The sequence below is a fragment of the Oncorhynchus keta genome, unplaced genomic scaffold (assembly GCF_023373465.1).
Source record: "Oncorhynchus keta strain PuntledgeMale-10-30-2019 unplaced genomic scaffold, Oket_V2 Un_contig_541_pilon_pilon, whole genome shotgun sequence".
Classification (NCBI taxonomy): domain Eukaryota; kingdom Metazoa; phylum Chordata; class Actinopteri; order Salmoniformes; family Salmonidae; genus Oncorhynchus; species Oncorhynchus keta.
This window is the reverse complement of record NW_026288280.1, coordinates 4,862-22,500: the sequence shown is the minus strand read 5'-3', so window position 1 is coordinate 22,500 and position 17,639 is coordinate 4,862. Positions and strand designations below refer to the sequence as shown.

Genomic DNA, 17,639 nt, shown 5'->3' with positions numbered 1-17,639 from the left:
GGCTCGTCTCATTACTAACATACAGAGGCTGTCAATCAAACCTGATGAAACTGAACATAGCAATGCCCTTGGACTACATACATAATTATATTACACTGCTCTGTGCATTATCAGTGTTTCTGGAAACTCTTTCTTTTTTAGGTAGTGTTGAATATTTAAATTAAAACTATTTATGAAAATGGTGTCATGGTCTCAGTGTTCTGATGTTGCTACTGGGGAGTGGGACTAAGGGCTCCATTCTGACTCAGTTTCACCCAGACAGAATGCCTTACAATGGCTGGGCTGGAAACGGCAGTACAGTGGAGCCCAGTGGAGCCCAGTGTTAGTCAGTCCAGGAAACATCGTAGCTGAGTCAAAGCTCCATTAGCCTCTTCGCCAATGGGATAATAGAGGAGATGTCTGTCTGTCTGTCTGTCTGTCTGTCTGTCTGTCTGTCTGTCTGTCTGTCTGTCTGTCTGTCTGTCTGTCTGTCTGAGCTAGCATGCTGTACATTATTAAGGGAGCCTGAGCTAGCACGCTGTACATTATTAAGGGAGTCTGAGCTAGCACGCTGTACATTATTAAGGGAGCCTGAGCTAGCACGCTGTACATTATTAAGGGAGCCTGAGCTAGCACGCTGTACATTATTAAGGGAGCCTGAGCTAGAATGAAGTACATTATTAAGGGAGCCTGAGCTAGCACACTGTACATTATTAAGGGAGCCTGAGCTAGCACGCTGTACATTATTAAGGGAGCCTGAGCTAGAATGAAGTACATTATTAAGGGAGCCTGAGCTAGCACACTGTACATTATTAAGGGAGCCTGAGCTAGAATGAAGTACATTATTAAGGGAGCCTGAGCTAGCACACTGTACATTATTAAGGGAGCCTGAGCTAGCACGCTGTACATTATTAAGGGAGCCTGAGCTAGCATGCTGTACATTATTAAGGGAGCCTGAGCTAGCACACTGTACATTATTAAGGGAGCCTGAGCTAGCACACTGCACATTATTAAGGGAGCCTGAGCTAGAATGAAGTACATTATTAAGGGAGCCTGAGCTAGCACACTGTACATTATTAAGGGAGCCTGAGCTAGCACACTGTACATTATTAAGGGAGCCTGAGCTAGAATGAAGTACATTATTAAGGGAGCCTGAGCTAGCACACTGTACATTATTAAGGGAGCCTGAGCTAGCACACTGTACATTATTAAGGGAGCCTGAGCTAGAATGAAGTACATTATTAAGGGAGCCTGAGCTAGCACACTGTACATTATTAAGGGAGCCTGAGCTAGCACGCTGTACATTATTAAGGGAGCCTGAGCTAGCATGCTGTACATTATTAAGGGAGCCTGAGCTAGCACGCTGTACATTATTAAGGGAGCCTGAGCTAGCATGCTGTACATTATTAAGGGAGCCTGAGCTAGCACGCTGTACATTATTAAGGGAGCCTGAGCTAGCACGCTGTACATTATTAAGGGAGCCTGAGCTAGCACGCTGTACATTATTAAGGGAGCCTGAGCTAGCACACTGTACATTATTAAGGGAGTTGGTGGCCCAACACCCTTCTGAGACACTATGTTGGTGTTTGTTATTATCTTCATTTAGTACCTCCTAAGGTCTAATGGCCCTATCGCTGGGTTTAAAACAAGTTAACCTATGGTATTGTTTTAAGATGGCCATAGCAATGATTATTTATCTATTTGATTTGGAATTGTAGGACGACTGTAAGTTTTGATGAAACATTGATTTAGGCTTTAGCGTTATTAGCCTCTAGAAACACATTGAATAACATAGAGGATGTGTACAGTTGAAGTTGGAAGTTTACATACACTTAGGTTGGAGTCATTAACTTGTTTTTCAACCACTCCACACATTTCTTGTTAACAAACTATAGTTTTGACAAGTCGGTTAGGACATCTACTTTGTGCGTGACACAAGTTATTTTTCCAAAAATTAGACATCGGCCACCAGCAGATGAGGAAGGTAGACATCGGCCACCAGCAGATGAGGAAGGTAGACATCGGCCACCAGCAGATGAGGAAGGTAGACATCGGCCACCAGCAGATTAGGAAGGTAGACATCGGCCACCAGCAGATGAGGAAGGTAGACATCGGCCACCAGCAGATTAGGAAGGTAGACATCGGCCACCAGCAGATTAGGAAGGTAGACATCGGCCACCAGCAGATGAGGAAGGTAGACATCGGCCACCAGCAGATTAGGAAGGTAGACATCGGCCACCAGCAGATTAGGAAGGTAGACATCGGCCACCAGCAGATGAGGAAGGTAGACATCGGCCACCAGCAGATTAGGAAGGTAGACATCGGCCACCAGCAGATTAGGAAGGTAGACATCGGCCACCAGCAGATTAGGAAGGTAGACATCGGCCACCAGCAGATTAGGAAGGTAGACATCGGCCTCCAGCAGATTAGGAAGGTAGACATCGGCCTCAGGCAGATTAGGAAGGTAGACATCGGCCACCAGCAGATGAGGAAGGTAGACATCGGCCACCAGCAGATGAGGAAGGTAGACATCGGCCACCAGCAGATGTGGAAGGTAGACATCGGCCACCAGCAGATGAGGAAGGTAGACATCGGCCACCAGCAGATTAGGAAGGTAGACATCGGCCACCAGCAGATGTGGAAGGTAGACATCGGCCACCAGCAGATGAGGAAGGTAGACATCGGCCACCAGCAGATTAGGAAGGTAGACATCGGCCACCAGCAGATGAGGAAGGTAGACATCGGCCACCAGCAGATTAGGAAGGTAGACATCGGCCACCAGCAGATGTGGAAGGTAGACATCGGCCACCAGCAGATTAGGAAGGTAGACATCGGCCTCCAGCAGATTAGGAAGGTAGACATCGGCCTCCAGCAGATTAGGAAGGTAGACATCGGCCACCAGCAGATGAGGAAGGTAGACATCGGCCACCAGCAGATGAGGAAGGTAGACATCGGCCTCCAGCAGATGAGGAAGGTAGTCATCGGCCTCCAGCAGATTAGGAAGGTAGACATCGGCCTCCAGCAGATTAGGAAGGTAGACATCGGCCTCCAGCAGATTAGGAAGGTAGACATCGGCCACCAGCAGATGTGGAAGGTAGACATCGGCGAATGCATTGTATTGAGACGCATCCCGTCTCTAGATTAATCTGAATAATTAGATTTCCGCGGGTGGTGGGGGGGGATGAAATCGATGATCTGAATCAGTTCTCTCTACTGTTCTATACATTTGCTCTGCTGTAGGGATTTAAGTAGTAGGTTTGTGTGTGTGTGTGTGTGTGTGTGTGTGTGTGTGTGTGTGTGTGTGTGTGTGTGTGTGTGTGTGTGTGTGTGTGTGTGTGTGTGTGTGTGTGTGTGTGTGTGTGTGTGTGTGTGTGTGTGTGTGTGTGTGTGTGTGTGTGTGTGTGTGTGTGTCTAGCCCTGCCAGGTCAGTTGGTGGTTATCTAGTCCTGCCAGGTCAGTAGGTGGTTATCTAGCCCTGCCAGGTCAGTAGGTGGTTATCTGGCCCTGCCAGGTCAGTAGGTGGTTATCTAGCCCTGCCAGGTCAGTAGGTGGTTATCTGGCCCTGCCAGGTCAGTAGGTGGTTATCTAGCCCTGCCAGGTCAGAAGGTGGTTATCTAGCCCTGCCAGGTCAGAAGGTGGTTATCTAGCCCTGCCAGGTCAGTAGGTGGTTATCTAGCCCTGCCAGGTCAGAAGGTAGTTATCTATCCCTAGTCCGGAGTGATTCAACCTTTCTTCTCCTCTTCTCATTTTCATAGCCATCCCTTGCTTTCCATCCCTCCATCTCTCCTTAACTCCATCCCTCCATCTCTCCATCTCCTTCCCTCTATCTCTCCCTCTCCATCTCTTCCTCTCCCATCTCTCCCATCTCCTTCCCTCTATCTCTCCCTATCCTTCCCTCCATCTCTCCCCCTTGTTAACTCCATCTCTCCCTTTCCATCCCTCCATCTCTCCCTCTCCATCCCTCCATCTCTCCCTTTCCATCCCTCCATCTCTCCCTCTCCATCCCTCCATCTCTCCCTCTCCATCCCTCCATCTCTCCCTTTCCATCCCTCCATCTCTCCCTTTCCATCCCTCCATCTCTCCCTATCTCATCCCTCCATCTCTCCCTATCCATCCCTCCATCTCTCCCTTTCCATCCCTCCATCTCTCCTTTCCATCCCTCCATCTCTCCCTATCCATCCCTCCATCTCTCCCTTTCCATCCCTCCATCTCTCCCTATCCATCCCTCCATCTCTCCCTTTCCATCCCTCCATCTCTCCCTTTCCATCCCTCCATCTCTCCCTCTCCTTCCCTCCATCTCCATCCATCTCCATCCCTCCATCTCTCCATCTCCTTCCCTCCATCTCTCCATCTCCATCCCTCCATCTCTCCATCTCCATCCCTCCATCTCTCCATCTCCTTCCCTCCATCTCTCCCTCTCCATCCCTCCATCTCTCCCTATCCATCCCTCCATCTCTCCCTCTCCATCCCTCCATCTCTCCTATCCATCCCTCCATCTCCATCCCCCTCTCCATCCCTCCATCTCTCCCTATCTCCATCTCCTCCATCTCTCCATTCTCCATCCTCCATCTCTTCCCTCCATCCCTCTCCATCCCTCTCTCCATCTCTCCCTCTCTATCCCTCCATCTCTCCCTATCCATCCCTCCATCTCTCCATCCCTCTATCCCTCTATCTCTCCATCTCCTTCCCTCCATCTCTCCCTCTCCATCCCTCCATCTCTCCCTTTCCATCCCTCTATCTCTCCCTATCCATCCCTCCATCTCTCCATCCTCTATCCCTCCATCTCTCCATCTCCATCCCTCCATCTCTCCATCTCCTTCCCTCCATCTCTCCATCTCCATCCCTCCATCTCTCCATCTCCATCCCCCTCCATCTCTCCATCCCATCCCCTCCATCTCTCCATCTCCATCCCTCCATCTCTCCATCTCCATCCCTCCATCCATCTCCATCCCTCCATCTCTCCCTCTCCATCCCTCCATCTCTCCATCTCCATCCCTCCATCTCTCCATCTCCTCCCTCCATCCCTCCATCTCCATCTCTCCATCTCCTTCCCTCCATCTCTCCATCTCCTTCCCTCCATCTCTCCCTTTCCATCCCTCCATCTCTCCCTCTCCATCCCTCCATCTCTCCCTTTCCATCCCTCCATCCCTCCCTATCCATCCCCCTCCATCTCTCCATCCCTCTATCCCTCTATCTCTCCATCTCCATCCCTCCATCTCTCCATCTCCTTCCCTCTATCCCTCCCTTTCCATCCCTCCATCTCTCCATCTCCATCCCTCCATCTCTCCATCTCCATCCCTCCCATCTCTCCATCTCCATCCCTCCATCTCTCCATCCCTCCTTCCCCTCTCCATCCCTCCATCTCCATCCCTCCATCTCTCCCTCTCCATCCCTCCATCTCTCCATCTCCTTCCCTCCATCCCTCCATCTCCATCCCTCCATCTCTCCATCTCCATCCCTCCATCTCCATCCCTCCCTCCATCCCCCTCCATCTCCATCTCCCTCTATCCCTCCATCTCCATCCCTCTATCCCTCCCTCCATTCTCCATCCCCATCTATCCCTCCATCCCTCCATCTCTCCCATCTCCATCCCTCCATCTCTCCATCTCCTTCCCTCCATCTCTCCCTATCCATCCCTCCATCTCCATCCCTCTATCCCTCCTTCTCCATCCCTCTATCCCTCCATCCCTCCATCTCTCCATCTCCATCCCTCCATCTCTCCATCTCCATTCCCTCTATCTCTCCCTATCCATCCCTCCATCTCCATCCCTCCATCTCTCCCTCTCCATCCCTCCATCTCTCCATCTCCATTCCCTCCATCTCTCCCTATCCATCCCTCCATCTCTCCATCTCCTTCCCTCCATCTCTCCCTCTCCATCCCTCCATCTCTCCCTCCCTCCATCTCTATCCCTCCATCTCTCCCCTCTCTATCCCTCCATCTCTCCCCTCTCCATCCCTCCATCTCTCCCTCTCTATCCCTCCATCTCCATCTCCTCTCCATCCCTCCATCCCTCCATCCATCTCTCCATCTCCATCCCTCCATCCATCTCCATCCCTCTATCCCTCCATCTCCATCCCTCCATCCTCCATCTCCATCCCTCTCCATCCCTCCTTCTTGTTAACTCCATCCATCCCTCTATCCCTCCATCTCCATCCCTCCATCTCTCCATCTCCATCCCTCCATCTCTCCATCTCCTTCCCTCCATCCCTCCATCTCTCCCTATCCATCCCTCCATCTCTCCATCTCCTTCCCTCCATCTCTCCCTCCATCCATCTCTTCCCTCCATCTCTCCATCTCCATCCCTCCATCTCTCCATCTCCCATCCCTCCATCTCTCCTTTCCATCCCTCCATCTCTCCCTCTCCATCCCTCCCATCTCTCCATCTCCATCCCTCCATCTCTCCATCTCCTTCCCTCCATCTCTCCATCTCTCTCTATCCCTCCATCTCCCCCTATCTATCCCCCCTCCATCTCTCCCTATCCTATCTCCCCCATCTCTCCCTATCTATCCCCCATCTCTCCCTATCCATCCCCCATCTCTCCCTCTCCATCCCTCCATCTCCCCTATCCATCCCTCCATCTCTCCCCCTCTCCATCCCTCCATCTCTCCATCTCCATCCCTCCATCTCTCCATCTCCTTCCCTCCATCTCTCCATCTCCATCCCTCCATCTCTCCATCTCCTTCCCTCCATCTCTCCCTATCTATCCCCCATCTCTCCCTATCTATCCCTCCATCTCTCCCTATCTATCCCCCATCTCTCCTATCCATCCCTCCCATCTCTCCATCTCCTTCCCTCCATCTCTCCCTATCCATCCCTCCATCTCTCCTCTCCTTCCCTCCATCTCTCCCTCTCCATCCCTCCATCTCTCCCTATCCATCCCTCCATCTCTCCCTCTCCATCCCTCCATCTCTCCCTCTCTCCATCCCTCCATCTCCCCTATCCATCCCTCCATCTCTCCCTCTCCATCCCTCCATCTCTCCCTATCCATCCCTCCATCTCTCCATCTCCTTCCATCCCTCCATCTCCATCTCTCCCATCCCTCCATCCATCCCTCCATCTCCCCCTATCCATCCCTCCATCCCCCTCCATCCCTCCATCTCTCCCTCTCTCCCTATCCCTCCATCTCTCCATCTCCATCCCTCCATCTCTCCCCCTATCCATCCCTCCATCTCCCCCTATCCATCCCTCCATCCCTCCATCCCTCCATCTCCCCTATCCATCCCTCCATCTCTCCATCTCCTTCCCTCCATCTCCCCCTATCCATCCCTCTCATCTCCCCCTATCCATCCCTCCATCCCTCCATCCCTCCATCTCCCCTCTCCTTCTCCTTTCCTCCATCTCTCCCTTCTCTCTATCCCCCTCCATCTCCCCCTTTCCATCCCTCCATCTCCATCCATCTCCATCCCTCCATCTCTCCCCCTCTCCTTCCCTCCATCTCTCCCATCTCCATTCCCTCCAATATCTCCCTCTCCCTCTGATGCACTCCCTCCATCTCTCCCTCTCTATCCCTCCAACTCTCTCCTCTCCTTTCGTCCCTCCATCTCTCCCTCTCCTTCCCTCCATCTATCCCTCTTTCTACATCGTTCAATCTCTACTGTATGACTGTTATTAAAGACTCTCCTCTCCCATCCAGGGAGCAGAACAGAGACCAACTACACCTCCAGTTGAAAGCCTCTTCTCTTCTCCTCTCCAACTCTTTCCTCCTCTACTCCTCTTTTCTTTCCCCAACTGGAGGAGTGGGTGGTCTCTGTTCTGTTCCTTGGATGGAATATAAGATAAGAGAAGAGATGAGAGATGAGAGATGAGAGAGGAGGAGAGAGGAGCGAGGAGAGAGGAGCAGAGGAGAGTTCTCCTCTCCTCCTCTCTCCTCTACTCTCCTCTCTCCTCTCTTCTCCTCCTATTTTTTCTCCTCTTCCACCCAGGGAACAGAACAGAGGCCACCCACTCCTCCAGTTGTATAACTGATAGAGTACACAACCACTGCTACTGGGTTACCTAAGGTTTCATACTGATAAAGCTGGGAAGATACAGGGAGAGAGAAGGGTGTGTGGGTGTGTGTTTATTTGTGTGTGTGTTGCTGCTCTCCTTCCCCATCCCTCTCTCTTCTTTTCATAGCTATCCCTTGCTTTCCATCCATCCCTCTCTCTCTTTCTCTCCACTCCCGTAGTCCCTCAATCTCCATTCCTCCCTCTCTATTCCTCCCTCTCTTTCCCTCCCTCTCCATCCTTCTACCTCTACTTTATGAATGTTATGAAAGCTTCTCTTCTCCTCTTCCACCCAGCGAACAGAGACCACCCACACCTGCAGTTGAAATCCTCTCCTTTCTCCTCTCCTCCTCTCTCCTCTCTCCTCCTCTCTCCTCTCCTTTCTCTCTCCTCCTCTCTCCTCTCTCCTCTCTCCTCTCTCCTCCGCTTCTCTACTCTCCTCCTCTCCTCCTCTCTCCTCTCCTTTCTCTCTCCTCCTCTCTCCTCTCTCCTCTCTCCTCTCTCCTCTCTCCTCCGCTTCTCTACTCTCCTCCTCTCCTCCTCTCTCCTCCTCTCTCCTCTTCTCCTCCTCTCCTCTCCTCTCCTCTCCTTTCTCTCTCCTCCTCTCTCCTCTCTCCTCTCTCCTCTCTCCTCCGCTTCTCTACTCTCCTCCTCTCCTCCTCTCTCCTCCTCTCTCCTCTTCTCCTCCGCTCCTCTCCTCTCCTCCTCTCTCCTCCTCTCTCCTCCTCTCTCCTCTTCTCCTCCTCTCCTCCTCTCTCCTCTCCTTTCTCTCTCCTCCTCTCTCCTCTCTCCTCTCTCCTCCCCTTCTCTACTCTCCTCCTCTCCTCCTCTCTCCTCCTCTCTCCTCTTCTCCTCCTCTCCTCTCCTCTCCTCTCTCCTCCTCCTCTCTCCTCTCTCCTCTCCTTTCTCTCTCCTCCTCTCTCCTCTCTCCTCTCTCCTCTCTCCTCCGCTTCTCTACTCTCCTCCTCTCCTCCTCTCTCCTCTCTCCTCTCTCCTCCGCTTCTCTACTCTCCTCCTCTCCTCCTCTCTCCTCCTCTCTCCTCTTCTCCTCCTCTCCTCTCCTCTCCTCTCCTCTCTCCTCCTCCTCTCTCCTCTCTCCTCTTCTCTCCTCTCTCTCCTCTCTTCTCCTCCTCTCTTTTCTCCTCTTCCACCCAGGGAACAGAACAGAGGCCACCCACTCCTCCAGTTGTATAACTGATAGAGTACACAACCTCTGCTACTGGGTTACCTAAGGCTTCATACTGATAAAGATGGGAAGATACAGGGAGAGAGACGTGTGTGTGTGTGTGTGTGTGTGTGTGTGTGTGTGTGTGTGTGTGTGTGTGTGTGTGTGTGTGTGTGTGTGTGTGTGTGTGTGTGTGTGTGTGTGTGTGTGTGTGTGTGTGTGTGTGTGTGTGTGTGTGTGTGTGTGTGTGTGTGTGTGTGTGTGTGTGTGTGTGTGTGTGTGTGTGTAACAAGATCTTATGGTATTATCAATTTTCTCCAAACGTCAAATTTCAAAGTTGCTCCAAACTAAAAACATAAAGTTTAGACTCTCATTCTGTGGTTGAGGTAAAAATTAACGTTTGGGACAGGATTAACACATACATTTAGACTCTCATTCTGTGGTTGAGGTAAAGATTAACGTTTGGGACAGGATTAACACATACATTTAGACTCTCATTCTGTGGTTGAGGTAAAGATTAACGTTTGGGACAGGATTAACACATACATTTAGACTCTCATTCTGTGGTTGAGGTAAAAATTAACGTTTGGGACAGGATTAACACATACATTTAGACTCTCATTCTGTGGTTGAGGTAAAGATTAACGTTTGGGACAGGATTAACACAAAGTTTAGACTCTCATTCAGGAAGTAACATGTAATAACATGGCTATATACAGGAAGTACCAGTACCTAGTATATAGTTGAAGTCGGAAGTTTACCAACACCTTAGCCAAATACTTTTAAACTCAGTTTTTCATCATTCCTGACATTTCATCCTATTAAAATTCCCTATCTTAGGTCAGTTAGGATCACCATTTTATTTTAAGATGTGAAATGTGAGAATAATAGTAGATAATTATTTATTTCAGATTTTATTTATTTCATCACATTCCCAGTGGGTCAGAAGTTTAGATACACTCAATTAGTATTTGGTAGCACTGCCTTTAAATTGTTTAACTTGGGTCAAGCGTTTCGGGCAGCCTTCCACAAGCTTCCCACAATAAGTTGGGTGAATTTTGGCCCATTCCTCCTGACAGAGCTGGTGTAACTGAGTCAGGTTTGTAGGCCTCCTTGCTCGCACACTTTTTCAGTTCTGCCCACAAATGTTCTATAGGATTGAGGTCAGGGCTTCGTGATGGTATCTCCAATACCTTGACTTTGTTGTCCTTAAGCCATTTTGCCACAGCTTTGGAAGTGTGCTTGGGGTCATTGTCCATTTGGAAGACCAATTTGCGACCAAGCTTTAACTTCCTGACTGATGTCTTGAGATGTTGCTTCAATATATCCACCTAATTTTCCAGCCTCATGATGCCATCTATTTTGTGAAGTGCACCAGTCCCTCCTGCAGCAAAGCACCCCCACAACATGATGCTGCCACCCCGTGTTTCATCAGACCAGAGGACATTTCTCCAAGAAGTACAATCTGTGTCCCCATGTGCAGTTGCAAACCGTAGTCTGGCTTTTTATGGTGGTTTTGGAGCAGTGGCTTCTTCCTTGCTGAGCAGCCTTTCAGGTTATGATGATATAGGACTCGTTTTACTGGGGTTATAGATACTTTTGTACCTGTTTCCTCCAGCATCTTCACAAGGTCCTTTGCTGTTGTTCTGGGATTGATTTGCACTTTTCACACCAAAGTACGTTCATCTCTAGGAGACAGAACGCGTCTCCTTCCTGAGCAGTATGATGGCTGTGTGGTCCCATTGCGTTTATACTGCGTACTATTGTTTGTACAGATTAACGTGGCACCTTGAGGCGTTTGGAAATTGCTCCCAGGATGAACCAGACTTGTGGAGGTCTACAATTTATTTTCTGATGTCTTGGCTGATTTCTTTTGATTTTCTCATGATGTCAAGCAAAGAGGCACTGAGTTAGAAGGTAAGCCTTGAAATAAATCCACAGGTTCACCTCCAATTGACTCAAATTATGTCAATTAGCCTATCAGAAGCTTCTAAAGCCATGCCATCATTTTCTGGAGTTGTCCAAGGTGTTTAAAGGCACAGTCAACTTAGTGTATGTAAACTTCTGACTTCAATTGTATGTGCAGGGGTACTAGGTAGTTTAGGTAGTTGAGGTAATGTGGACATGTAGGTAGAGGTAACGACTAGTCAATGTACTAGGGTGCGGGGTAATGGTGGTAATATGTAGGTAGGTGTAAAAGTGACTAGGAAATCAGGATAGATAATAGACAGTAACAGCAGTGTTGGTAGATAAATATAATGTAGACTAGAGTAACAGCAGTGTTGGTAGTAGGGTAGGTAATATAATGTAGGTAGGGTAAAGACTAGACAACAGGATAGATAATAGTTACAGTGTTGGTAGTAGAATATAATGTAGGTAGAGGTAAAGACTAGACAACAGGATGTTGGTAGTGTTGGTAGGGTAGGTAATATAATGTAGGTAAGGGGATAAAGACTAGACAAGTAGGATAGTAAAGGTATAGACAACAGGATAGATAATAGACAGTTACAGCAGTGTTGGTAGTAGGGTAGGTAATATAATGTAGGTAGGGGTAAAGACTAGACAACAGGATAGATAATAGACAGTAACAGCAGTGTTGGTAGTAGGGTAGGTAATATAATGTAGGTAGAGGTAAAGACTAGACAACAGGATAGATAATAGACAGTAACAGCAGTGTTGGTAGTAGGGTAGGTAATATAATGTAGGTAGGGCAAAGACTACAACAGGATAATGTAACAGGTAGGGGTAAATATAATGAGGTAGGGGTAAAGACTAGACAACAGGATAGATAATAGACAGTAACAGCAGTGTTGGTAGTAGGGTAGGTAATATAATGTAGGTAGGGGTAAAGACTAGACAACAGGATAGATAATAGACAGTAACAGCAGTGTTGGGTAGGCAATATAATGGGTAGGGGTAATATAGATAATAGACAGTAACAGCAGTGTAGTAGGGTAGTAAAGACTAGACAACAGGATAATGTGGACACTACCGGTCAAACTTTAGAGCAGCTACTCATTCAAGGGTTTTCTCTTAATTTTTAACATTTTCTAAAGTAAGGTAAAATAACCTAGTAGATGACCCTAGGAGGTTGAACCCTTGCATGGTGGCAAATCAAATCAAATGTATTTATATAGCCCTTCTTACATCAGCTGATATCTCAAAGTGCTGTACAAAAAACCCAGCCTAAAACCCCAAACATCAAGCAATGCAGGTGTAGAACCTAGTAGACGATCCCTAGCCCAGGAGGTTGGACCCTTGCATGGTGGTAAAGGAACGTAGTAGATGATCCTAGCCCAGGAAGTTGGACCCTTGCATGGTTGGACCCTTGCATGGTGGTAAAGGAAGTTGACGTAGTAGATGATCCCTAGCCCAGGAGGTTGGACCCTTGCATGGTGGTAAAGGAACCTAGTAGATGATCCCTAGCCCAGGAGGTTGGACCCTTGCATGGTGGTAAAGGAACGTAGTAGATGATCCTAGCCCAGGAAGTTGGACCCTTGCATGGTGGTAAAGGAACGTAGTAGATGATCCCTAGCCCAGGAGGTTGGACCCTTGCATGGTGGTAAAGGATCCCTAGCCCAGGAAGTTGGACCCTTGCATGGTGGTGATCTCAAGGATCCTTGTAAAGGAACGATCCCTAGCCCAGGAAGTTGGACCCTTGCATGGTGGTAAAGTAGTAGGAACCTAGTAGATGATCCTAGCCCAGGAAGTTGGACCCTTGCATGGTGGTAAGGAACCTAGTAGATGATCTCTAGCCCAGGAGGTTGGACCCTTGCATGGTGGTAAAGGAGCGTAGTAGATGATCTCTAGCCAGGAGGTTGGACCCTTGCATGGTGGTAAAGGAACGTAGTAGATGATCTCTAGCCAGGAGGTTGGACCCTTGCATGGTGGTAAAGGAATAGTAGATGATCCCTAGCCCAGGAGGTTGGACCCTTGCATGGTGGTAAAGGAACCTAGTAGATGATCTCTAGCCCAGGAGGTTGGACCCTTGCATGGTGGTAAGGAACCTGTGATGATCTCTGGCCCAGGAAGTTGGACCCTTGCATGGTGGTAAAGGAACCTAGTAGATGATCTCTAGCCCAGGAGGTTGGACCCTTGCATGGTGGTAAAGGATCCCTAGCCCAGGAGGTTGGACCCTTGCATGGTGGTAAAGGAACCTAGTAGATGATCTCTAGCCCAGGAGGTTGGACCCTTGCATGGTGGTAAAGGAACCTAGTAGACGATCCCTATCCCAGGAAGTTGGACCCGCATGGTGGTAAAGGAACCTAGTAGACGATCTCTAGCCCAGGAAGTTGGACCCTTGCATGGTGATACAGGGTCAAGAGGTGCCCTGCTAATTGACCACATGGTAGCACTGTAACAACTGATTGAACATTTAGTGAAAAACACTTCAAACGCCTCTCCTCTGGCATCAGATGACTGACCTGCACAAAATTGTATACTTGGCCTCTATGGACCAAGCTCTCACAAAGATGTTTTATTTCCCAGGATTCTCAAACAATATGGCTACTGATCAATACATTTTCATGTGGTCTGGCACAATAAATGCATAGAACTCCGACATGGCTATTTGTAACAAAACTTGGTACACATCTTCCAAACACTGTCAAGACTTAACACATCTGGACACATTCAGATCGACCACACGGTGGCGCTACAACGGGCACATGTTTATATACAGTATCGTGATCTGTTTGATCAGGGATATGTGTCTAGCTAGCCTGTATAGTACAGTTTGGTTTAGACGTGTGTTGGACAGGAACAATCGTTAACGCAAACTCATGAGCTCATAGCGGCCATAGTGTTTCTGCTAGAAGTCTTGGAAGGATATTAGATGCTATAGACCTGGTGTGGTCGGTCCAGCGGTTCTGTAGAATAATGCATTTAAAAGAAGTCAACGTCATTGAAAAAAGATCCAAAATAAATCAGAATATTATATTGATCAGTTTGATTTTGAGTTCTGATATTTGGCAAGCGTGGTCAACAATGGTTCCATTTTTTCTGATGGTGGCGTTGTTGCTTGCAGCTGTATTTTCGACGGTGTTATACTGTATACAACAAGTGAATGTGATCGTACTGGTCATACGGTCCACACTGTTCTATTATTACTCTCTTAGCAACAAGACATATACCCTCTCTCTCTCTCTCTCTCTCTCTCTCTCCACCCCGTCTTTCTCTCTCCCCCTCCCTCCTCCCCTCTCCCTCTCCCTCTCTCTCTCTCCTCTCTCTCCACCCCGTCTCTCTCTCTCTCTCCCCTCCTCCCTCCCCTCTCCTCTCTCCCTCTCTCTCTCTCTCCTCTCTCTCCACCCCGTCTTTCTCTCTCCCCCTCCCCTCTCCCCTCTCCTCTCTCTCTACCCCGTCTTTCTCTCTCCCCTCCCCTCTCCCCTCTCTCTCTCTCTCTCTCTCCTCTCTCTCTCCACCCCGTCTTTCTCTCTCCCCCTACCCTCCCCTCCCTCTCCCACCCCACCCCTCTCCCCTCCCTCTCCCACCCCACCCCTCTCCCTCCTCCTCTCCCTCTATCTCCCTCCCCTCTCCCCTCTCTCTCCCCCTCTCTCTCCCTTCCCCTCTCCCTCTCTCTCCCCCTCCCTTCCCCTCTCCCTTCCCTCTCTCTCTCCCACCCCACCCCTCTCCCCCTCCCTCCCCTCTCCCTCTCTCTCTCCCTCCCCTCTCCCCTCTCTCTCCATCTCCCTCCTCCAGTGATGGCTGGGCTGACCGGTATGATGTGACAGATGGATATCAGCAAGAGGCTGCGGGGGAATAACTATAAAGCTGAAGTCAGCCTACATCCCCTGGTTCGACGACTACTACTTGGCTCTGCAACCAGATGACAACACCAGGAACCCTGGTTCACTGAGTTCTGGCAGCACCGGTTCCAATGTAGACTAAAGGGACACGCACAGGAGAACACCAAGTACAACCGTACCTGCAATAGTGAGTAGGCTACACAGGCAGGTGTGCTGAAACTGGTTTGGCTCTAGTTGTGTGTAGATGTGCTGAAACTGAAACTGGTTTGACTCTAGTTGCGTGTAGATGTGCTGAAACTGAACCTGGTTTGACTCGAGTTGTGTATAGATGTGCTGAAACTGAACCTGGTTTGTCTCTAGTTGTGTATAGATGTGCTGAAACTGATTTGACTCTAGTTGTGTGTAGATGTGCTGAAACTGAACCTGGTTTGACTCGAGTTGTGTATAGATGTGCTGAAACTGGTTTAACTCTAGTTGTGTGTAGATGTGCTGAAACTGGTTTGACTCTAGTTGTGTGTAGATGTGCCGAAACTGGTTTGACTCTAGTTGTGTGTAGATGTGCTGAAACTGAAACTGTTTTGACTCTAGTTGTGTATAGATTTGCTGAAACTGATTTGACTCCAGTTGTGTATAGATGTGCTGAAACTGACACTGGTTTGACTCAAGTTGTTTGTAGATGTGCTGAAACTGGTTTGACTCTAGTTGTGTATAGATGTGCTGAAACTGGGACTGTTTTGACTCTAGTTGTGTGTAGATGTGCTGAAACTGAACCTGGTTTGACTCTAGTTGTGTATAGATGTGCTGAAACTGAACCTGTTTTTACTCTAGTTGTGTAGATGTGCTGAAACTGGTTTGACTCTAGTTGTGTATAGATGTGCTGAAACTGAGACTGTTTTGACTCTAGTTGTGTGTAGATGTGCTGAAACTGAAACTGGCTTGACTCTAGTTGTGTGTAGATGTGCTGAAACTGAACCTGGTTTGACTCTAGTTGTGTAGATGTGCTGAAACTGGTTTGACTCTAGTTGCGTGTAGATGTGCTGAAACTGGTTTGACTCTAGTTGTGTGTAGATGTGCTGAAACTGGTTTGACTCTAGTTGTGTCTAGATGTGATGAAACTGGTTTGACTCTAGTTGTGTGTAGATGTGCTGAAACTGGTTTGACTCTAGTTGTGTATAGATGTGCTGAAACTGAGACTGTTTTGACTCTAGTTGTGTGTAGATGTGCTGAAACTGAAACTGGCTTGACTCTAGTTGTGTGTAGATGTGCTGAAACTGAACCTGGTTTGACTCTAGTTGTGTGTAGATGTGATGAAACTGGTTTGACTCTAGTTGTGTGTAGATGTGCTGAAACTGGTTTGACTCTAGTTGTGTGTAGATGTGCTGAAACTGAAACTGGTTTGACTCTAGTTGTGTATAGATGTGCTGAAACTGAACCTGGTTTGACTCTAGTTGTGTAGATGTGCTGAAACTGGTTTGACTCTAGTTGTGTGTAGATGTGCTGAAACTGGTTTGAATCTAGTTGTGTGTAGATGTGCTGAAACTGGTTTGACTCTAGTTGTGTGTAGATGTGATGAAACTGGTTTGACTCTAGTTGTGTGTAGATGTGCTGAAACTGGTTTGACTCTAGTTGTGTATAGATGTGCTGAAACTGAGACTGTTTTGACTCTAGTTGTGTGTAGATAAACTGAAACTGGCTTGACTCTAGTTGTGTGTAGATGTGCTGAAACTGAACCTGGTTTGACTCTAGTTGTGTAGATGTGCTGAAACTGGTTTGACTCTAGTTGTGTGTAGATGTGCTGAAACTGGTTTGACTCTAGTTGTGTGTAGATGTGCTGAAACTGGTTTGACTCTAGTTGTGTGTAGATGTGATGAAACTGGTTTGACTCTAGTTGTGTGTAGATGTGCTGAAACTGGTTTGACTCTAGTTGTGTGTAGATGTGCTGAAACTGGTTTGACTCTAGTTGTGTGTAGATGTGATGAAACTGGTTTGACTCTAGTTGTGTGTAGATGTGCTGAAACTGGTTTGACTCTAGTTGTGTGTAGATGTGCTGAAACTGGTTTGACTCTAGTTGTGTGTAGATATGCTGAAACTGGTTTAACTCTAGTTGTGTGTAGATGTGATGAAACTGGTTTGACTCTAGTTGTGTGTAGATGTGCTGAAACTGGTTTAACTCTAGTTGTGTGTAGATGTGCTGAAACTGGTTTGACTCTAGTTGTGTGTAGATGTGATGAAACTGGTTTGCCTCTAGTTGTGTGTAGATGTGCTGAAACTGGTTTGACTCTGGTTGTGTGTAGATGTGATGAAGTTTGCCTGTACTGTACCCCGTTCCCTCTGCAGGTAGAGAGTCTCTCCGGCAGCAGTATGCCCAGGACACTAAGATGGGTTTTGTCATCAACGCTATCTACTCAATGGCTTATGGACTACACACTATGCAGCAGACAGTCTGCCCAGGATACCAAGTGGGTGGACCTGTCAGCGTTGGCACATGATAGTGTGTACATGCCTGTGTTTTGACTCTGGTTGATGTGTTTCCGGTTACCAGGGTCTGTGTTGTGTTAACACCTCTCTCTGTTCTGTCCTGGTTACCAGGGTCTGTGTTAACACCTCTCTCTGTTGTGTCCTGGTTACCAGGGTCTGTGTTAACACCTCTCTCTGTTCTGTCCTGGTTACCAGGGTCTGTGTTGTGTTAACACCTCTCTCTGTTCTGTCCTGGTTACCAGGGTCTGTGGTAACACCTCTCTCTGTTCTGTCCTGGTTACCAGGG

The 17,639-nt window shown here is 48.3% G+C and overlaps 1 pseudogene; it reads left to right on the top strand.

The window, feature by feature from the left end:
- Nucleotides 1–17,334, top strand: part of LOC118380650 (metabotropic glutamate receptor 5-like) — a 42,311-nt pseudogene extending 24,977 nt beyond the window's left edge.
- Nucleotides 17,335–17,639: the final 305 nt, after the last annotated feature.